Raw genomic sequence first — 21,333 nt, 5'->3', positions numbered from 1 at the left:
AAACGTAAATGTTGAGATTATTATTATTATTATTATTATTATTATTATTATTATTATTACGTATGATTCTGGCGTCGTGTGGGAGACTTCCCTGCAGAGTCTTGAGGCATGTCAGTAAATAGGACACTTTTAAATTTGCATTATGAACGCTCAAATCTGTGCGTAACGCAGTGGAGACCTGGAATCCCGCGTGACAAAGTAACTGTGCAACGAAAGGAAATTCTTGTTTATATCAAAACCCATTCCTGCATTATTAACTGAAGGATTTAGCTGCAGACAGATGTGGTCGGAGGGTGAAAACGAGCTAAACTGTCCGAAAATCACGTTTCTTTCGTGCTACGTGGTCATGATGTGAGACACATGGGCACATTTTTCCTCCAAGAAAGATAGCTGGAAAAGTACAAAGGAAGCACATTTTTCAGCAAACGATTTAACACGTTTATTAGGCTATTACGATTTATTAATATTCACTTGCATTTGCGACTCTTACAGTCAGCATCTGTCAGTCTGCTCGGTGTTTCGGCTTCCGCACTGCACTTTTCTGCAGCAGTTAACGGTTTAAACTCCCGGAGGGTCAGTGAGGGAAATATTTGGTTGTTTTATGATGCCTGCTTTTGTAAATTGCGATACTAATTTTTGAAGATGCATCGTTTCCCCTCAGTGAGCTCATCGCCTGCCTGTCGCTTGTTTTCTCGGAGTGAGGATGGCTGCAGTCTGCTGCGCGGCCACACACGCCGCAGCTATCGGAGTGACCTCTGACTCCACGCTTTGTCCAAAGTCCATTTTGTCTCCGGGTCGGGTTGTGAAATAGATTAGCCTTCCCTCTCTCCCTGCTGTTGCGTTTTTCCTCCGAGATATGTCTCCCGTCGCGACGTGCAGCTCATTATCACCGCAGCTTTACGTCATAGTAGTCTACGTCATCATCATTTTTTTTTTCTGTGTAAATCGTCACGGGACTGACATCAACACTAACGCATGAAACCTCCTCCCCCCCCCCCCCATAGCTCAATACCCTTGGGAATAATGCTACCACGTGCAGCATATTAGTCTAAAGTGCACATTCAGTTTCTTATACTTTCAAAGTAAAAGTCCCGCTTGGTAATTAAAATAAACGAACCAAGGCTATTTTGCATACAAGGACTTTCACAATGCTGTGTCTTCACTATAACAAGCCCTTTCAAACTAATCCGTATACCGTAAACCTGAACAGATGACCTATAGGTCAACGTTTCATCCTAATTTTGTGAATATTTCAAGATTGAAGCGCACTAATTTCCCCACCGTTTCTATCATCCTGTAGTCTTAAAATGTCGGTGATTCTACAGAAGTAGCACACATCCACTTCCGTTTTTGTATATTCTGACACAGGTAAACTGCTAAACAAACTTACAAAAATCTCTGAATTGATGAATATAGCCTGATTTGCCCAAAAGGTGTCATGTTGAAGTCAAAACCATATCTTTATAAACCTCAGGACCAACTGTCAGAGGGGTTTGAGTTGTGGCGAGTTAAAGTTGAATTCTCGTCTTCATAGGTCAAATGAGGTAAACATGTAGTTTATTTCTGCTTCTTTTTTTTGGGGGGGGGGGGGGAATCCCAAAAGGACGCGGAACCGCAGGCTATCTGAAATCTACTCAAATATTTTTGACATTAATCTTTGGTTGACAGAGGTGGCCTCTTTCGGTGGTACAGTCGAATAATGACTTGGTTTACGTTAATAATCCCCTGTGATAACAGACTGAAAACATCCCCTTTAAGAGGACGCGGCGGGAACATGACCTTGGAGAAGGTGTACATTGTCAACAACAAGGGAACATTTCCAGGAGCCGCTTGTGAGACGGAGAGGGACAGTGTCTCATTACTGCTTTAAACGGGCTGTTTTTACGCGACCGACCGTATGAATGACTTTGTTGTAATGATGGTTCAGACACAGACAGACAACCACATTTATTGATTCTAGTAGTTGCTATATGTTTTTACTTCTATGACAACAATAAATCTACATATTTAAAAACTATTTGGGGTTTGTAACAAACAACAAAAAAAAGCTGCCAGTCAGGCTTGTTTCTGGAGACTGTGGTCTGGCTTCTGGTTTTTTTCCTTCTTCTTCTTCTTCTTCTTTTTAACAGTAAAATCAACGATATTCAAAAAAAAGAAAAGAAAAAATGAGGATAGCTGCGTAGTTGCAAAAGAGTCCAAAAGCTCACGAGCATGTCGTCATTTTGTGGCGTTTATAGGCCAAACATTTATTAACCATGTCCTATGCATTGTTGCAGTCTATTGCGCTGTTTAAGTCAGTGAAAGAGTTGTATGCAAACAGAGGACAAGACTGAGCTCTCATTCATCTCCCTCTCTGCGTTGAACACTGCGCACCATCTACCGTGTACAGTGGGAATACAGTCAGTTCTGAGCAGAGAGCTGAACTCGCAATGGTGTCTTAACTGTGTTCATCCTACACTGTAAAAAGCTAGGCTACAGAAAAACTAGAAACATGACGACATGGGAATTCAGAGAGGGTGAACCTTTTTTTTTTTTTTTAAAAACAAAACATCTGAGCAGTGTGTTATCTCGTAAATTCTAATAACTCAGTATGGTGAAATAAACTAGGTTCAGTTTAATTGTTGTCTTGTTAACACTTTTAAGAAGCTCAATCCAAACTCAAGTGGTAACACAAAAGCTCCAGCAGACTATTTCCTACAATGTGCAAAAATGAAATAAATTCATTCTAACAGACTGCAGAGTTGTGACATGGAAATTATGAACTTAATTTAACTGACTGTTTCAAATCTCTCACATCCAAAACAAAATCCACTTTGCATTCATTTTGCTTTTTAAACAAGATGCTCATTCATTTAAACATGAGACTTTCACCAACAAATTAAGGCAACTAACTTCAGGTGCAAATAAAATAAAAAGTGTAGCCAAGCTTTCCTAAACTTTTTATTCAGTATGAAAGTGTCTACCTACACTGTGACCATGCAGACAGTAGAAAGAAATCCCTGTCTAATATACTGATATAAAACCTAATCCAGGTATCTGTTTTAATATAACTGTTAGATAAAAACTTTAGCTTTTCATTAGTGACTCTCTCGATCATCATGCTGCTCTTCTCAGACACGTCCTAAAAGATCCCACTTTTCTTCAATAGTTTAATTTGAGTCAGCAAAGCCTCTAAACGTCTCATCTTTCAGGAGCTATATTTACATGTGTCTCAATCTATTTGAGACAGGTTGCCTTTGTGGATGGATGTGTGTCTAAACTTTAACTTTTATGTTTTTTATTTTTAACAAAATTAACTTTTTTACACTAGAAAATGTTCTAACAGCTACCAGCCAGTGACGCAAGAATGACTTTGGGGAATGTTCTTCAGTCAACAATTAAAAAAATAAAACAACACGTATAACATCTATTTTAGATCAATTCTTCTCTGGCTATTTGATACATGTTTGTTTCCTGAACCATTCCTGAAGTGCACAAAAAGACTTTGGAGAAAAGATTAAAAAAAAAAAAATTCCCTGCAACATTTTATTCCATTATTAAGCTCCGAACAGCCAGATTTGACTTTAATTAAGCATTGAGGAGCATGAAACCACAACTCCCAAATAAGACTCAGGGGTCAGAACATTAGTGTTACAATGAGGTCTCCTATAGGACAGAAAGAATAACAAAATTCACTGTGATTCATTTCTCATTATTATTGTAAAGGTTTATTAGAAACACTAACATTAAGTCAAATATGTCTAACTCCCAGGAGAAAAAAACAAAAAACAACTAAACTTGCTTTTGGCCTTTGTCAAACATCTTACGCATTTCTTTTATGCTTCCATAGAGCACTCAGCAGTCTCTCAGCTACATTTTTAGAACTTCGATTAGAAACACTGGAACTAATCTACACTTCTCTGATCTGGTTCAAACGTGGATTTGTTCCACAAACAAAACAGCCACCAGCTGCTGGGCTCCGATCTGTATGAGGCTGTTTAAATGTTATTTCGAAGGCAGAGGTGAAGATTGCTTGCAGAGGAAAAACAACAGATCCTAAAGCATTGCCTGCCGCGTGCGTGCTTGAGCGCATATGCGCGTGTATACGTGACAGAAGGGAGAGGGGAAGCAGACAGAAGAGAGAGCTGTTGAGCAGAGTGACTCTGCCCCCTGTTGGAAAAAAAAAACTCCCAATTTTTTTTTTCCCCTTCTTTTTTTTTTTTTTTTTTTTCTGGCTGCACTGCTTTTATAATGCAGACATTATAATCACAAACTACGGAATCAACACATAAATAAACAAACAAATGCAGTTTCCATCAGCAATTTGGAGCGGATGAATTAAATGTGAAAAACTATGATTGATTAATCTCACTTATAGGAGCTGAGAGGAAAGGATGCCCTGCAGAAATAAGCAGGGGCCATATAGAATCTGTAATTAACGTCTCCTTGTTAAGTACCTCATTAACTGGGTTATATGTGGAGCTAATTCAATTATTGTCCTGCAGAGCCTATTTTCTCCTCTTTATTGAATCATTTTGATGTGTAATCCGTCAGATGTGGCGGCGAAAAGAAAGAAGAAAGAGTCGCGGATGCACCCTTCTGATGATAATATGATCATCTCCGGAGGACAGACCGCCCCCCCCCCACCCCCCAATCCCCTTCCCCCGCCCCCTTTCTAGCCCCACCTACACCCCCACCATCACACACACACACACACACACACACACCAACACCCCTCTCGTCCCCAGAGGTCAGCATGGGGTCAGTGTCTTGCTCAAGGACACCGCAGCAGACCGCGTGCAGGTGCAGCGGCGGCGGCTCCGGGTGACACCGTCAATGCAAAAAGTAGCGGCATCTATAAGGAAGGGCCTTGGACACGAACGCGCCTGTAAACTGTCACCAAACTGGCTTTTTTTTTTTTTTTTTTTTTTTCCAAATAGCCTGCCCGCTGATTGAAATTCGCAGAGCGAACAAAGAGCACGCGCACACGGTCACGCGCACCTACAGGCGGCCGCTGGGTGGCAGTGGTGTGGTTTCTCTCTCTCTCTCTCTCTCTCTCTCTCTCTCTCTCTCTCTCTCTCTCTGTCTCTGTCCTGTGAGGAGCTTGTAGAGGGAATGATCGGAGGGGAACAAAGAAAGGAGGGAGAGAGGGGGAGGCGGGTGTGCGTGCGCGCGCGCGCATGTGTGTGTGAATGGGTGGTGGTGGTGGGGAAGGGGGTGAGTAACAGCGGAGGGAGGGTGTGGGGGGGAGTGGGGGTCTCCCTTGTGACAGGACGTAGCCTATATGGAAATTTGAATGGCTCACATTCACCTCTGGAGCGCGCATGGCGGCTCTAATTCACCACCTCCACAACCAACACCAGCACCATCACCAACCATCACCAACCATCGCCCACCGCGGGGCACGCGGGCCCGGCAGCGTCTCCAGTTTAAAGGCAGAAGCCCTAAACGTGACAGATGTAGCAGCGATTAGAGCTCCGTGGTGATTTCCTGCCAGGGTGCAGAGGTAGACTCCGCATCTACTGCCTAAAATAAGCTTGGTTACCCCTCTGGAGCTCTGCGTGCGCGCGCGCGCGCGTGTGTGTCTGTGTGTGTGTGTGTGTGTGTGTGTGTGTGTGTGTGTGTGTGTGAGACAATTAAAGCTTCTGGGGCTCAATGTGATTGCAATTATAGTCCTTTAAAGCACGCCTGTCATAGAAACAACATGGCAGACCGACGTGTGGTGGAGGGATATTAAATGCAAATATCATCTGACGTAAAATTCAATAAGAGGGCTCAGAGTCTTTAACCTGCGGTTCACCTTTTCATCTGTAAATTGGTGCAGCTGCATATTAAAATATATGAAAAATAAATATAACGTCTAATATATTTTATAACAAAATGCTAATCCTCTATAAAAGATAACACATACAACGGGGGTAATCTATTTAAAAAAATTTTTTTTAAATAGATAAATAAATAGTCCCATAACACTACACAGTAAAAATAAATAAATATCATTATTATTATTATTAATAATAATATTGTTATTATTATTATTATTATTATTATTATCATGCCTATTACATGCCTACATATCATAAATCTGACTATTGCCATTTAACTAACACTTGTAACCTTTATATTTTATGTTTTTAAAATAACAAACCAAGTCTACAATCATACTCGGCTATTTACAAATATGCTTTTATATTATAGATAATATCTCATTGACTGGGCTGCCTATAAACGGCGGAGGAGCCGGCAGGGGCAGCTGTTCCTCCTCCTGCCTGCCGGTGAAAAGCAGCTTCCTGCCGGCTCCCGCTGCTGCGTGCGGCCGATCTCAGGAGCTCTGTTCCCGGCTCACATCCTGCTCGGCTCCGCGGCACGACGGCAGCGAACTGACCGCGACATGTACGTAGCAAAATTCGAGTAGGTATAGTTTAGTTATTAGGTCATTGCCCGAACGTGAATTTCCATCTTATTTAATGAATAAAACACAAGTGTGTGTGTGTGTGTGTGTGTGTGTGTGTGTGTGTGTGTGTGTGTGTGTGTGTGTGTGTGTGTGTGTGTGTGTGTGCGTGTATTTTCTTTCAGGCAGATTTCTCACGGTGGACCCGCCATATTTCCCCCAGCCACTCACCGAGGACGGCAGGCTTCCTGGATCCTGCATGTCACACATTTGGCTCCACGTTGTTCCATTTGAAACTAGATTAAGACCTTTGTATTTGTGTTTTACAGCCTACAGTATGTTGTACAGACGCATTTGACCTAAAACAAGCCTCTCTGTACTCACGTGTTTTTGCAACAGTGTAAAAACTTGTTTAACATTGTTGCTGCTGGTTTGGAGTTTTTTTTTTTCTCCTCATAATTTGCCAGTGCTGCAACTGTGTGTGTGTGTGTGTTACTGTTGAATGCTTTATTTAAGGCTGAGCTTGCTTTAGGCTCATTCTAGTCGGTCCACATGATAAAGCCTCAATCAGAGGTGACTGAGTCTGGATCAAAGTGAGTTAAGTGAGTATTTGAACTTTGTGGTTAGAAAGGTTACAGTCTAGGTAGGTTGACATGTTGCCAGAAAATTCTGCGCCGCCCCCCAAACCCCCCGCCTCCACCCTCACACAACACACGCACACACACACACACACACACACACACACACACACACACACACACACACACACACACACACACACACACACACACACACACACACACACACACACACACACACACACACACACACACACACACACACTCTTCAGCTCCCACAGGTTGGCTGGTGGCTGTTGTGTGTGTGTGTGTCCTGAAGCTTGAAGCAATGCAGAGGAGAAGACACTTGGTAAATGTTGTGCAGGGAGTAACGGGTGACTTTTTTTTTTTTTTTTTTTTTAATCTTATCCAGTAATACATTGCACTAATATTCCTGCTTTGTGTAAAAGTCCACACTTCATTCTCCTGGTTGGCTGTCTGTGTTGGGTCCAGCAGGAATGAAAGGAGGGGGGTGGGCAGGATTTGAAGCCCAAAGTGAAGTGGTTGCACAAGCGAATTTCTTTTCAGCACAGTTCGACTACAGTCCATGGGAAATGCAGGCATTTAAAGTCAAGGCCAGTCTGATAGCTGCAACACAAGTCCAAATGGAAACTGCTGAACATAGAAGGGTTGCTTTGAAACAGGGGTGAGGCACACAGTTTTCCTTTTCGATATAATAGTTTTTCAGTTTTTTTCAGAAGTGGAAGATTTAGGTGCACAGTATTGGTGTTTTTTTTTTTTAGAAATTCTCTCATCAGAAATATAAAGTTTTTCAACTAAAAATATGGAATTTGTCATCATTTTGAACTAATCGTGGCCATACGTGTGTAAAACCTTCCAGAAATTTGGAAAAGCTAGAATCAGTCAAAAATGTTTTACGTGTTAAAAACTCAAATGCCTGGGGGGGGGGGATACATGAGGGACATGTGTTTTTTTTTTTTTTTTTAAAGAAACAATATATCCAAATATGAGCATCTTTATCCTGCAAACTAAATGTACATTCAAGCTTGTACACAACAGATCTCAAAACACAATGTAAATATCCCTTTGGAATCAATACTTTTATATATAGTATCAGTAGACCACTGACATGTGCCACTTCAAATTTCTCACGTCGGCTTTTGCAGAGTTCATGAGGGACTATATTTGTTACTGATAATATGAAGGTGTTAGAACATTTAAAATTATGGAAATATCTTATTGTCTATTTTATATAATCTTCAAATGATATAAATATATTATATTACATTGTGAGCACAGTGATTCATGAAACAAAATATTGCAAAATTACTAAATAAATAATAGATACATGATTTTGTAATCTACAGAAAACATGTGACTTTGTCAGTTAACTTACACACACGATGCCTGAGCAGGCTTGTAGGCCAGGCAGGCAGACGTCCACTACACCCCAAATTAAAAGGTTTTACAATCAGGTAGGTCGACGGACGGCCCTGAGGTTTTTCAGTCTCCTTGTACAGGGGGTCTTATCTGAGGATCACCTTTCATGCAAGCACTCCCACGGAAGGATGTTTCTTTCTTCCATTGAGACCAGTCGGCCCAGCTTCTCTCTGTTTTACAAATGAACGACAGAGGAGATGTAATTATGAGCGATGCGATGTAAGTTCAGAAGAGCCCAGAGACATCCATTTATACCCAGTGACGTGGTGCAAAGACATACAAGTCCTGTACAGAAGGCAACTGATCACAAACATCCCTGCAGTTTAGTATTTGCGTAGAATTCCAAAGGAACACAATAAATAGGAAATATTTACTGTTCTTTTTCTCCTCTTTCTGCAGATAATTGAAGATGGTAATCATACAGTCATTGTTTGGTGATGCAAAATGTAGCTGATGTGCGCAGAAATGTGCTCCCGGAGAGGCCAGCGTGGGTTTGTGTGGAATGAATACAATGTTGGACACAAAAGGAGCGCAGCAGAAAGAGAAGTGTCAATCTCCACCTGACTCAGAGCCCATTACAGGGTGCAAGAGGAGACAGTGATGTGTGTGTTCCTGCTCTTGTGTGTGTGTGTGTGTCTGTGTGTGTGTGTGGGAGAGGTAAAGAGAAAGACACCCAAAGGTGTGTAGAGCGCACGCATCCATTCACTGTCATGATTAGCAGCTATTATCAACAGCTCCAACTGGTTGCCAGTCAGACTGAATTATTCTGCAGTGAATCGACTAGCAGGCAGTTGACCAATGACTGTTTCCTTAACGCACAACACAAACTCCGCTTCTGATTTCATTTCCTACCTTTTCTATCACTCCTTTCATTGATTGGCTCCTGTGCTTTCAACTAAAACCTCTCTTTTATCTATCCCGCCCTCCTTTATTTCTACTGCTGCCTTCCCTTTGTCCGCAGCACCCAGCTCGTCCGTTTTTGTGCTTTTAGCTTCACAGTGATAAAATCGCAGAGCAGGCGTTCTTTGCGTGTGTGTGTGTGTGTGTGTGTGTGTGTGTGTGTGTGTGTGTGTGTGTGTGTGTGTGTGTGTGTGTGTGTGTGTGTGTGTGTGTGTGTGTGCGTGTGTGTGTGTGTGTGTGTGTAGTTTTCAGGGCAGGGCAGTGCAAGCAACAGTCTGATCCATACTAATGTTCATTGATAGGAAAATCAATGGTGCATTGATCCAAGACTTGGCTCTAAGAGGGGAGGGAGGGAGTGCAAAGACTGAAAGAGGAAAAACATGGAGAATGAACAGCAGAGGAGGGGAAGGATTAAGCAGATGAGGAGAAATGAGGAGGAAAATGGGGAAGAAAGAAGGTCCAACGCACTGTAGGCCTCTGTGTGTCTGCAGATGACAGAGGGGAGACTGGAGTCCTGGTGGCTGCTGCTGGGGGTGGGTAACTATATGTGTGATCAACCTGTAGTGGCCCACTGTTCTCTTTTCTCTCTCTGTCTCGCAGAACAGCTCTTGAGAGTGCACCAGCAAGCCTCAAATGGAACCTGAGAAGAAGAAAAAAAGAGGAGAAACAGGAGAGGAGAGGAGGAGGGGAGGGAGAAAATCAATTTTCCCAGACAGAGGCAGGCTGGTCTAATGGAGGTCTAAGAGAAGAGGAGGAGGAGAGGACATATTTTCCTCTGATTACCTCCCGTAGCCTCCATGGCAAACCTTCAAAGCTAGCGTTGCTACAGCGGCCTCACTCGTCCCACCTTGTCTGGAGTCTAGTTGTTTCCCTCACTCGGCGCCAATCAGGCTTTGAGGTGGGCGACAACAGTGCAGCTAAAAAACATCCCAACATACAAGATGAGTGAGGAAATGGCAGCAACACACAGTGACCTGATTGATGCTGCAGAAATGAATGTCTTTTTAAGAAGAAATGAACATTTTTGTTCTCATTTCTTTGGATTCTGTGCAGTGGTGGAACATTTTAAAGGCACGTCTAAGCTAATTTCTCCTTTTTCAATCTCCATGCTGCCCTTTACAGAAATTATGTAACCTGCTGTTACATCTCTGAGAGAGAAAATGAGCTGGATTAAATGGATAAAAGTTTCCATTTGGCTAAGATGAATCATTTATAAAGTATAAAGGAAGGAAATTTGTCATTAGTGTCTCTTGCAAATAATGGGGGATATCCAGAGTAGCCTGTTGCTTGTGATTCTCCGCTCAGGTGGCCCATGACCAGGTTGCTATGTCCAATTTCCTGCCACAGGCATGATTATTATGAATTGGTGAGTGAAGTGGACTTTCAATGCAATGCAGAAAAATTGCAGGCAGTGATTTGCTCCAGTTAAGTGAATTTGAAATCTTGTTTATTGGTCATGAAGTAAAATGTGTGCACATTGAGAACACAGAGAAAGTATCAAACCAATGGCTGATAACAGGAGCAATAAATCAAAAACATTTGTGATTAGCTAGGCAGCTTGACCGGTCAGGGCATGTGCAGAGTTTCTTAAAAACTTCTTAAATAAAAACGTGGTAATTCTGGAGCACTTTTAACCCAACAAGACATCTGAAGTTAGACTCTAAAGGCTGTGACCTGCAGTAAGAACCAAAAAAAGAACAAAAGGGACCAAAACAGGGACAGATGTGGCTCACAAAATCCCCAGAAACCCTTCCAAAGGCTGCTGTATGTCTGCCTCTGTACTTTTTGTGAATGTGCTCATTAAACTTGTGAATGTGCAACCAGCTATTAAACAACGTTTCAATGAACTTTTCCTTTTCTTTGGAACACTTACTGTACAAATGCAGTGTCTTTTTACCCAGAGGAAAAGAAAGTGCTGAAAAAGCTCAGAAGGGTTTGAAAAGCTATTAAATGTTGCTGAAGGAGAGCTTGTAACCTGTCTTGGTCTCTCTGTCTGTCTGTCTGTTGCTGACAGACAGACAGAGACTCCCTCCCTGTCTTTCTGGTCCTTTGTGTTTTTCTGTCTCTCGGCCTGTGAGGTGAAAGTGGCTTCCATGGTAACGACACACTCTGTTTATGCCACGACCTCTCACTTCATCACAAGCTGTTGATGGCTTTGATTTGCATGCGTGCCTGTGTTTGAGTGTGTGTGTTTGTTCCCCCCCTATTTCTGTGAAATACCCCTTAAACCGCCCTTCACACATCATACAGGTGTCTGCGAGACGAGTAGGACATTAAAACTAAGAAATCACAAACATTCCTCCCTGAAATAAACAGAAATTATGTTATCATGTCTTTCAGTTTTTAAAGGCAAATGTCCTTCCATTGAAAGCAGAAGATCAGATTCTGATGTATCAAAGCAGCTGTTTCTCTACTAATCCATGGTTTTAAATCTATTTCCTTCATGTGGAAAAAAATATAAAACAAAACCAATCCAATAAGCTTTAAAAATATCAACATATGCACACGTTCATCTTGTGTTAACTGCCATAAGGTGTTTAACTTTAAAAAAAAATCTCTGACAAAATCATAAAAAAAGGAAATTGGCACTTTAGCTGTTAAGATTAGAAAAATGTAAATTTAATCATACTCATTTCCTCGTTGCGTGAGCTGATCCTGTACACTTAACCACTTAAATTAGCAGCAGAAACAATGATTATGACTTCTTTTCACCAAAACCAGTCGCCCCCAATTAGTGGAGTAGGGGAGTGAGGATGTGGGGAGAGCTGAGGAGGGAGGGAGGGAGGGAGAGAGGGAGAGAGGGAGAGAGGGAGGGACGGAGGGACGGAGGGACGGAGGGCCTGGCTAGCCAGACCCCCTGCAGGGCAGAAAGGGGTTGGGTTGAGGGGGGGATGGATTCCATACCAGGAAATCCATTAGGGCAGGGAACGGCGTGGAGCTGGCAGCACGGAGTGGCTGCTGTGTTTTTAAAAATTCCTCATTAGGTGTAATTTCTAAATTACAATCAGCATGGGCAGAATGAGAAGGCGAGGATCTGACCAACTCATCAGGATAATCAGGGTAATAGCATGATCCGGCGCGAGTGTGTGTTGGAGCAGAGAGAGAGAGCCAGATAAAAAAAGACAAAGCGAGCAGGGGAGGATGGAGGGGGAATTTTAATGCTGCTGCTGGACACTGACTTTCGGTTGTTTTTGTGTGTCTTTTTTTTTTTTTTTTTTTTTAATGATTTTTTTTTTTTTTTTTTTTTTACAACTAACTGATCTAGATAATTGCCGTGGGGGGTTGGGTGACTAAAGCAACAAGCTAATGGAAAGCAGGAGTCTCCGTCAGTCTCTCCTCTCTTGCTGTGGTCTCGCCTTCCACTTCCGAATGAGACTGAGATGGAAAAACTGGTAAGAGTGAAGGAGAAGAGTGGGAAAAGGAGGAAGACCAGGGACAGAAACAAGGGCGGAGAGTGAGAGAGGGAGTCGAGGGGCCTCTGTAAAGGAGAGAGAGAGACAGAGAGGAGGGGAAACGGCAGGAAGGGAGGGAGGAGGGAGGGAGGGAGGAGAAGAGGTTAATTTGCACATATTAGAGAGGGCAGGATTTTTCATTAAAAAGAGATTGAAGTTGATATATGCCTGTGCGCTCCTGACACACTGTACACTCTGATTGTGTTAAGTCCTTGACAGAACAAAGGATTGCCCCCTTCACTCTCTCTCTCTCCATCTATCTCTAACAGCCATTACAGTCGGCTGCAGCTCCGGCAGCATTTTGCAGCTTTATGGAGCCGTTTCACGGTGAAACAGAAGCACAGTGTCATATCACCTCCGGTACCCCTCCTTTAATGCATATGCACACTGTCTTCCTTATGAAAATTCATCCGAGGGAAAAACTGGTTTTCATGCACTGAAACGAGGAGTGCGCGCATTGAATTTGGTGTTCAGAGGCCTCGGGATCTGTGCGGACACCAAACGGTTTAGTTCTCCCTCCCTCACTGCAAACAGGAAGCACGAGAAGCCGACGCCTTTTCACGTACCCAATCCCTGCGAGTGAAGGAAGTATTTAATAAAGAGCTGCATTTGTGAGAGCACAGTTGTTCCTTTACCTGGCGCCATTTCCAAAACGGGAGTTGGGACACCAACAAAAGCCTCCAGTCCATTGTTCGAGGCTGCCCGTTCAGGTAAGTTGATCTGCCTCCTGCAGGTGCCTGAGGCCAAATCATACCTGCTGCAGAAACAACAGAAACAATCACAACAATTCCTGTTTGTTTTCTGATCTGTTGTTTAGGACACATGCAACTGATCTAAAATCTCTCCCTTCGTTTTTTCTCCGCTCTCCTTCTTTTATCTTGTTTTCCTCAGGCCACATCTGTCATTCCACGCTGGAGGGTTATACCTGATCTTTGACCTTAGTTAGCATGGCCCCTGAGACCAGTTTCACACACACACACACACACACACACACACACACACACACACACACACACACACACACACACACACACACACACACACACACACACACACACACACACACACACACACACACGCACACACACACACACACACACACACACGCACGCACGCACGCACGCACACGCACGCACGCACGCACGCACGCACACGCACACACACACACACACACACACACACACACACACACACACACACGCACACGCACGCGCGCACGCACGCACACACACACATGCAGACAAGCCTGCACACACAGAACTGGAGATATCGATTGGTGATAGATAGATAGAGCAGGGCTGTCCTGATAAGGAGGCCATATTTGATGTTTGTTCTCGCAGTAGAGAGAGCGGCAGAGAGAGATTAGATCACAATGAGCTGCCTGCTACGTCCTTGGCTTCGTCCCCACTTGAGGCTTTACAGGAGTTTAGGGGTCGAGCTTAAAGAATGACGGGTGAGGGATTGTGGACAAGGGGCGCCAGACCTGCTTAAATCCAGTGTGGTAAGAGCCATTGATTAACACGGCCTGTAATGTTATTCAAGGGTGTGTTTTTGCACAGTCCAAGGTTTTCAGCATTCCAGGCCGGTAGATGCACAACAACAACGGCTCCCTTTCTAAAAGACACTCCTTTGTTTCCCGCTCCTTGTCCTCCCTGTGCGATATTATAAACTGACTGACAGGCATCAATACATGTCTGTAGTTTCACAATGGCTGTGTGCTCAGGTCCACCAAACACACACACACACACACACACACACACACACACACACACACACACACACACACACACACACACACACACACACACACACACACACTGAGAGCTCATTCACCCAGTGCAGCTCTGTATATCCTTCCGCTTTAAGAGTTTGTTTTTATCCAATCTCCATCCAATCAAAAATAGTCATGCAAACATTTAACCTACTGGGCATTTACAAGAAGTATTGAAATACCTAATTAATGGTTTATTTTATTGTAATGTAAATGAACAGCACGCACTGTGGTTCACATGTGACATTAAAATGGTGAATGCTAAAACTTGTGCTAATTGCAGCTAACATTAGCCACCATGCGGTACTGACCAGAACAAGAGAAGCAGCAAAACCTCTAAATGTACTGAACTGAACAAGGGTGCCGACTCAGTCAGTGCTTAGTTTGCAAAAGGAAGAAAGCAATATTTCTTATTTCATATAATATAAATAGTATAAGTTAAACTGTTTATGTACTATATATATATATTTATATATTTAACAATTAATTAAAATAATTAATAAATGCTGGAGATCACAGCTGTAAACATGTCTAATGCTATATGATTCCACACATGGTCACGTTAGCATTTATCACCTGTTCATACACACATCACTGACAGACAGGCTTAAACTGATCTCAAACTATTTATGTGTTCAAAAGTCAGGAAGTCATATTCAAACTTTACATGATGATTTATAGCTGCAGACAAGCATGTTAATAAACACTTATAAATGTCCTCACATCTACATTAGTGGAGCAGAAAGATACAGCTACATTAGACTGTGTTATAGTGGGCAATAAAACACACATTTATGGCTTGTAAATACTAGATATGGGTTTGTTAAAGTGTACCAAATTATGGTTCACACGAGCAGCAACATTGCGGTGGGGGCAAAAAAATGATAAATGGATATTTGTTTCTATTTTAAATGGGAACTGACACGTGCTGTAAATTCACACTTCCTGCAAAGATGCTTCCTCAGTTTAGATTTTGTTCACAGTGCTAACTTGAAGTGATATATCCGTATCTACGTCTGGAAAACAAACTTAAAGGTTTTGTCCTGCTGATCTTTCCACTACGTGTGGTTAAAGTCACAAAGCATTAAAACTCTCTTCTGGCAGTGCAGTGACCTAAGAGTCCCTTTTACATATGACCGGAGCCAACCCACGATTCAAATCCCCCAGTCGAAAAAGCAGCATGTGTACGTATGAAAGGCCGTATATGTTGGCCAGTGTGTGCGCAGTCTCAAGGGCCGGGAGATTATGTCGACAAAAGGTGCACCTGGTGCTTTAGATTGAGTTTCTCTCCTCCCCTTCCTCCCTTTATCCCTCTTCCATCCCCCTCTCCTCTTCTTCCTCTGGCCATTTCCAACGTTACCCTGGGACTTTTAAAAGATTAGACCGCAGCTTTTATAATTGTGCCACTAATGCATGTTAACAGTTTGGAATAAAGGAGACTAATGGAGAATAGTACTCTTTAATATTTAAAAAAAATAAAATAATACCTGCTGGCTGTGGGAATACATTTTCTAGTTATTTTAGTGACTTATATAATCATGTATAGTGTGTCAGAGCAGATTATTGAGCCATGTCCCAGTGTAACTCAGATCTAATGGGTTTCTGGGTAGCCGGTGATAAACAAGACAAGCATGTGTTTAGTTATAATGTATTAAAGCCTAGTTTTTGACACAATAATGCAATACTGGGGCCGTACTACTCAAACAAGCAGCAGAAAACTTATTTCAATTAGTTTTTTCTGTAAATACTCTTTATAACTTTTGTAAAAGTATCAATGCAGTGATGGAAAAAATAATAATAATAATAATTACAAGTAAAAGCTAAAAGATGACAATCCTACTGAAGTAAAGGTACAGAAATATTTAGGAGCCAGATGCATGTGACTTGCTGTTGTAGTGTATCTGACTGAGGTGGAGCTACTTTATACAGTTAGGTGATTCATTTCAGTGTTACCAAACATGAGGGTCGAGCCTCCTTCTGTAGGTCACCAGACAAACCGGAGGGGTCATGAAATGATTAATGGGCGTGAAGAGAAGCAAAAACAAAGTTCACCTAAATTAGCGTTCATTTTTTAGGACTTTTTTCTAATGTGTGTGTGTGAGTGTGTGTGTTTGTATGTGTGTTTGTATAATATTGGATCAATTCAAACAGTTATTTAAATAAGACCATATTATGAGACGTTTGGAGGTGAAATGTCTCTTTGGGGCACTGCGAACGACTCCTACACATCTGAGACGTGACGAGCAGGTTCTAAGTGGGCAGTGATTATTTTCCATTGTTTTTGGTGTCAGAAAGCAAACTCAAGTGTAACATTTAACATCGTAAGTTAATCACAAGTTAGAATATCTGAAACATCTGAAAAATGTAAATTTAAAAACATGGTATTCCCTGACAAATGGTGGAGCGTAAATGTAAAGTGGCATCAGCTGGAAATACTCCAGTAAATGCACTGTATTTTCTTTCCATCGCTGTAAACTTTAAAGGATTTTACGTCACATATTGTCCCTCTTACAAGTTGCTTCACCTTCTGAAAGAATTACGGCATCCTCCTTGTAACGGGTATGTTGGGGTTTAGCTTCTGGTAGCAGTGAAATCCAAACCTCCCTGAAGATTTTTTTTTTTTTACAGTTGATTAATGGGTCATTTTAATGCATCATGTTCCCACATGTTAAATAAATCTCACAAGCAAAGCTCTGGTTTTCATCTCTTCTCCTCAGACTCCACAGCTGTTTCACGTGTAATTTTTTTTGCGTGTGACAAAACTATTCAAAAATCATAAAACGTAAGGAAACCTGTGTCCACAGATGGGATTTTTTTCTGGGTGAAAAGCAGGTACAGTTCACTATGAGTGGCTTTCTTTTTCACCCTCTCTACAGCGAAACAACAGAAAGTTCACAGAGACGCAGAGCAGCTTTTTTTTTTTTTTTTAATGTTTTTGATGTCTGCGTGATGACACACACATACAAACATGTTCAAACCTCAACTGCTTATTATTGGACTAATATTTCATTAATTTACCACAGCTGATGCAACAGGTCCAAAACACGCACACACACGCACACACGCACACACACACACACACACACACACACACACACACACACACACACACACACACACACACACACACACACACACACACACACACACACACACACACACACACACACACACACACACCTCTCACTCCCTCTCTGCCGTCATCATACCTCTTTTGTCACTTTACTCCCACAGCATGTATTTGGGAGCAAAGAAACTGAATCAGCTGTGTGAGTGTGTGTTTCTTTGTGTGTGTGTGTGTGTGTGTGTGTGTGTGTGTGTGTGTGTGTGTGTGTGTGTGTGTGTGTGTGTGTGTGTGTGTGTGTGTGTGTGTGTGTGCGTGTGTGCTCACATGTACACCCCACTCCCTCCCTCTTTATTTCCAAAATACACACACAAGCCTTCCATCCAGCCCAAGGGTCTCCAGTCTGCATAATAAATGAGGCTTGCTGATAGGTGGAGGAACAGGGGAGGTACTTGGATCCTTTGCTCTCACACACACACACACACACACACACACACACACACACACACACACACACACACACACACACACACACACACACACACACACACACACACACACACACACACACACACACACACACACACAGAGACACATCGGCCTTCATCATTACGCAGCTTGGGTGTATACCACTTAACAGCTGTTGCCGCTGGAGAAATCTCTTTACATGCCTGTTGTTGGCTCAATTATTGTGATTGCAGCAGCGGTTGGAGTTCTCTTCAGTCTCTGGTGTTCAGATTTTAGTGCTAGAAATTAGCTTCAAGTCGCCACAGGGATCCCTTCTCTCACACTGACTTCAGTGTCCTTGAGCAAGGCACTTATCCTGTGCTTAGGGCAGCCTCCAGGTGTTTATGTGTGTGAAGAGCCTTTCTATTTCTGCAGCTTTCCCCCACCCCTCCCCGATTTACAGGCTAATCATAAAAACACACACATACAGCAGCAGAGGGATGAATATCAGAGGATTTGGTTTGTTGAGGTTGATCATTTGTTATGCACGTGGAAGCTTTGTTGCGCTCAGTGAATACTAAAATTACATTTCTCACCTGACAACAACTACAAAAGAGGAATAATTAATGATACACCTCTATCACTCTATAGTTTCGTGTGTGTGTGTGTGTGTGTGTGTGTGTGTGTGTGTGTGTGTGTGTGTGTGTGATTATCATTTATGGACACGAGCACATGACATTTTTCTCAACCTGCCATCACTAAGCAGGGCTGGAATTATTTAATAATATAGACCCCTCACATAGCCAACCATTTGAAAGTAATTATCAGTAATGATCTGCCGGTGACTGATCTATTTTTACCTGATGATCAAACCAGATCTCATCTCAGATCTATATCCCGTGACATTCATTATAACCCTGCACGATTACATTCATCTCTGCCAGCACCACCTGTCCCTGTAATGGTGTTTCATTCTTCACCCGGAGCCCATTCACACTGACGGTAAATACAGGAAATACAATGTGGGCTTTTATATTTTGTCCAGGTAGGATGTAAGTAGTGTTGTGAGGGAAAATGCATTGTTTACCTGAATATATTTAAGTGTGTGTGTGTGTGTGTGTGTGTGTGGCTAGGTTGGAACTGATTGCCTTGTGCTTTATAAATTACTTTTATCCAATTTCTAGTGTTTTCAATTTGAATCCAACAGTTTGCTGTGGCTACTTAAAACACCCCTTTAACCAGCACGTTAACTCCTGGTCTTTTAAAAAAAATATATATATATATAAAAGTTAATGCATTATTTTGTCAAATTTGTGCCGCACTATCACACATAAATAGACAAACAGTTATTTTTATGTAGAAGCTGGTTGCAAAGAAAAAAAAAAAAAAAGGGGTTTCTGAATGAGTTTAGTTGAATTTATACATAATTTAGTGCATTTCTGTGTGGGTCATGTGGCTTCCCTGCAGTTGGTCGATGGTCTTCAAAACAACAGACTGGTGGTCGCCATAGCAGAGCAAAGAGACAAACATTAAAGAAACAAGGACTACTTCATACCCCGTTGGAATACTGTGAATAGGACAAGGTTACTAAAACCCAGCTACAGATGTAGCAGTAGGTTATTAGAGGGTTGTGGGAGGTCACACAACAGAAACATAAGATGAGATATAAATTTGAAATATTGCCTACATAACATCACTAGACCCTCATTATCTAATGTTCTGCTATATTTGCATTACATTACATTTCATTTAGCTGACGCTTTTATCCAAAGCGACTTACAATAAATGCATTTCAACCATGATGCATACTTTAAATAAAGTCACGGGAGTCTTTATATTTTAGCAAATGAATAAGTAATAACAACATTTAAAATAAGAATTTTGCAACACTGATTTCTGTCATTTTTTTTCTGGGATTTGAACTGAATTTGGATGTTCTCTAAATCTCACGAGCAGCAAGGTAACGCGCAGCCTGATTTAATAAACAGCGCAGTCAGAGCTGCAGCTCGCAGTGCAAACCGACTCTGCCGCAAAGCTGCATTTCCCCTTTCAAAGGGGAAAAGCAGACAACAGAAAAATCACTCATTCAAATCCCCTCCCCTTACCTCTGAATTAATATGCTCATCAGTGCAGCGTGAAGTTGTCCTCCTCGCCTCTCTGCGGTTTTCGGAGCTCCTTTCTTCTCGCCGGTAGTGGGAGCCGCGGGCGGCGGTACAGGAGCGGCTCTGTGGCCGCGCAGCGCTTCACTCCGAGCGGCGTGGCGAGCGGACCAGGCGCCGCTGAGTCCCGGGGACGTGCTGCTACACGGAGAGGCGAGAAAGGGACTTTACTCAAACTCTCCACGTCGCCTCCACCTTCGGCATATACACACACAAAAACGAGTTTATTTCACAACAGGTTAACTTTTTTTTTGTATATTAGTCCATAACAAAATGACATTTATATATATATATATATATATATATATATATTTTTTTTACGCTACTTCTTTGTACAGTTGTTGTAGATTAGACTGACAGTAGGCTAGCCTTGCAAACTTGCAAAGTCAATTTTAAATAAAAGGCTAAATAAGCCTATTGAAACATTTTAAATATATGAACACATAAACATAGAACAAATGCTTCGCCAATTACTTTTTTTTTTTTAATTATTGTAATTTGACTTGGATGTAGCCAGCAGGGTAAAAATGAGCAAATTAACCTATTTCAAAGGGTTTGACAGATAGAGGTAGATAAACCGGTGTGCAGCTAGATAAATGGCATTCATCTTCCTGTTTATAGACATCTTTATCATCCCAGAATAGCAAATATTTATCTGAAACATTCGTATATGACTGTTGTGTCTTTGCAGTTTTTGGAGTTTTAATTCTATTAATATTTCTTGTTTAAAAAGAAATTTATTTCTATAAAAAGACTTATTATATCTTTCTATCGTTGTCTGCAATTTTGTTCTTTGTTTAATATAATGTGATATTTTGCAGTAATTGTTTCTCAGCTGTACTGCTGTGGGCAACTTCCTCTGTGGTTTCTTAGTGTAAATGGTGGCTGTAAAACATGCTGCACATGAAGCCTCAAAGCCAATCTGAGGAGTATATCCATATTAAGGAGGGTGCTTAAGGACAGACGGTGGTGTTTGGGGGGATTTATAAACAAAATTGATGTGACTTTCAAAGTAAAAGACTAAATAGAGGATTGCTTATTTTAAATGAAGTGCACAGTTTTGTGATTACCCCTCAGTCACTGCATGCAAAGTTGTGGCATTGAATGCTTCAAGGAAACTCTGCGAAGTGTTGCTCAGCCTTTAACGCAAAG

At 41.9% G+C, this 21,333-nt stretch overlaps 1 long non-coding RNA gene across 2 annotated transcripts; it reads right to left on the bottom strand.

The window, feature by feature from the left end:
- Positions 1-7,337: 7,337 nt before the first annotated feature.
- On the bottom strand, positions 7,338-20,400 carry LOC138624981 (uncharacterized). Of its 2 annotated transcripts, XR_011311196.1 has the most exons (4): positions 20,128-20,400; positions 13,376-13,497; positions 9,757-9,928; positions 7,338-8,558 (listed from the first exon to the last, which is right to left on the bottom strand). It is a non-coding gene; the product is annotated as an uncharacterized lncRNA (long non-coding RNA). The 2 variants fall into 2 exon arrangements; XR_011311197.1 differs by lacking the exon at positions 9,757-9,928.
- Positions 20,401-21,333: the final 933 nt, after the last annotated feature.

Source organism: Brachyistius frenatus, unplaced genomic scaffold (genome assembly GCF_029030835.1).
Source record: "Brachyistius frenatus isolate BFR_SWC_R1_liver_20210118 unplaced genomic scaffold, ASM2903083v1 Contig_57, whole genome shotgun sequence".
Classification (NCBI taxonomy): Eukaryota; Metazoa; Chordata; class Actinopteri; family Embiotocidae; genus Brachyistius; species Brachyistius frenatus.
The sequence above is the reverse complement of the archived record's forward strand: the minus strand, read 5'-3'. Positions and strand labels throughout refer to the sequence as shown.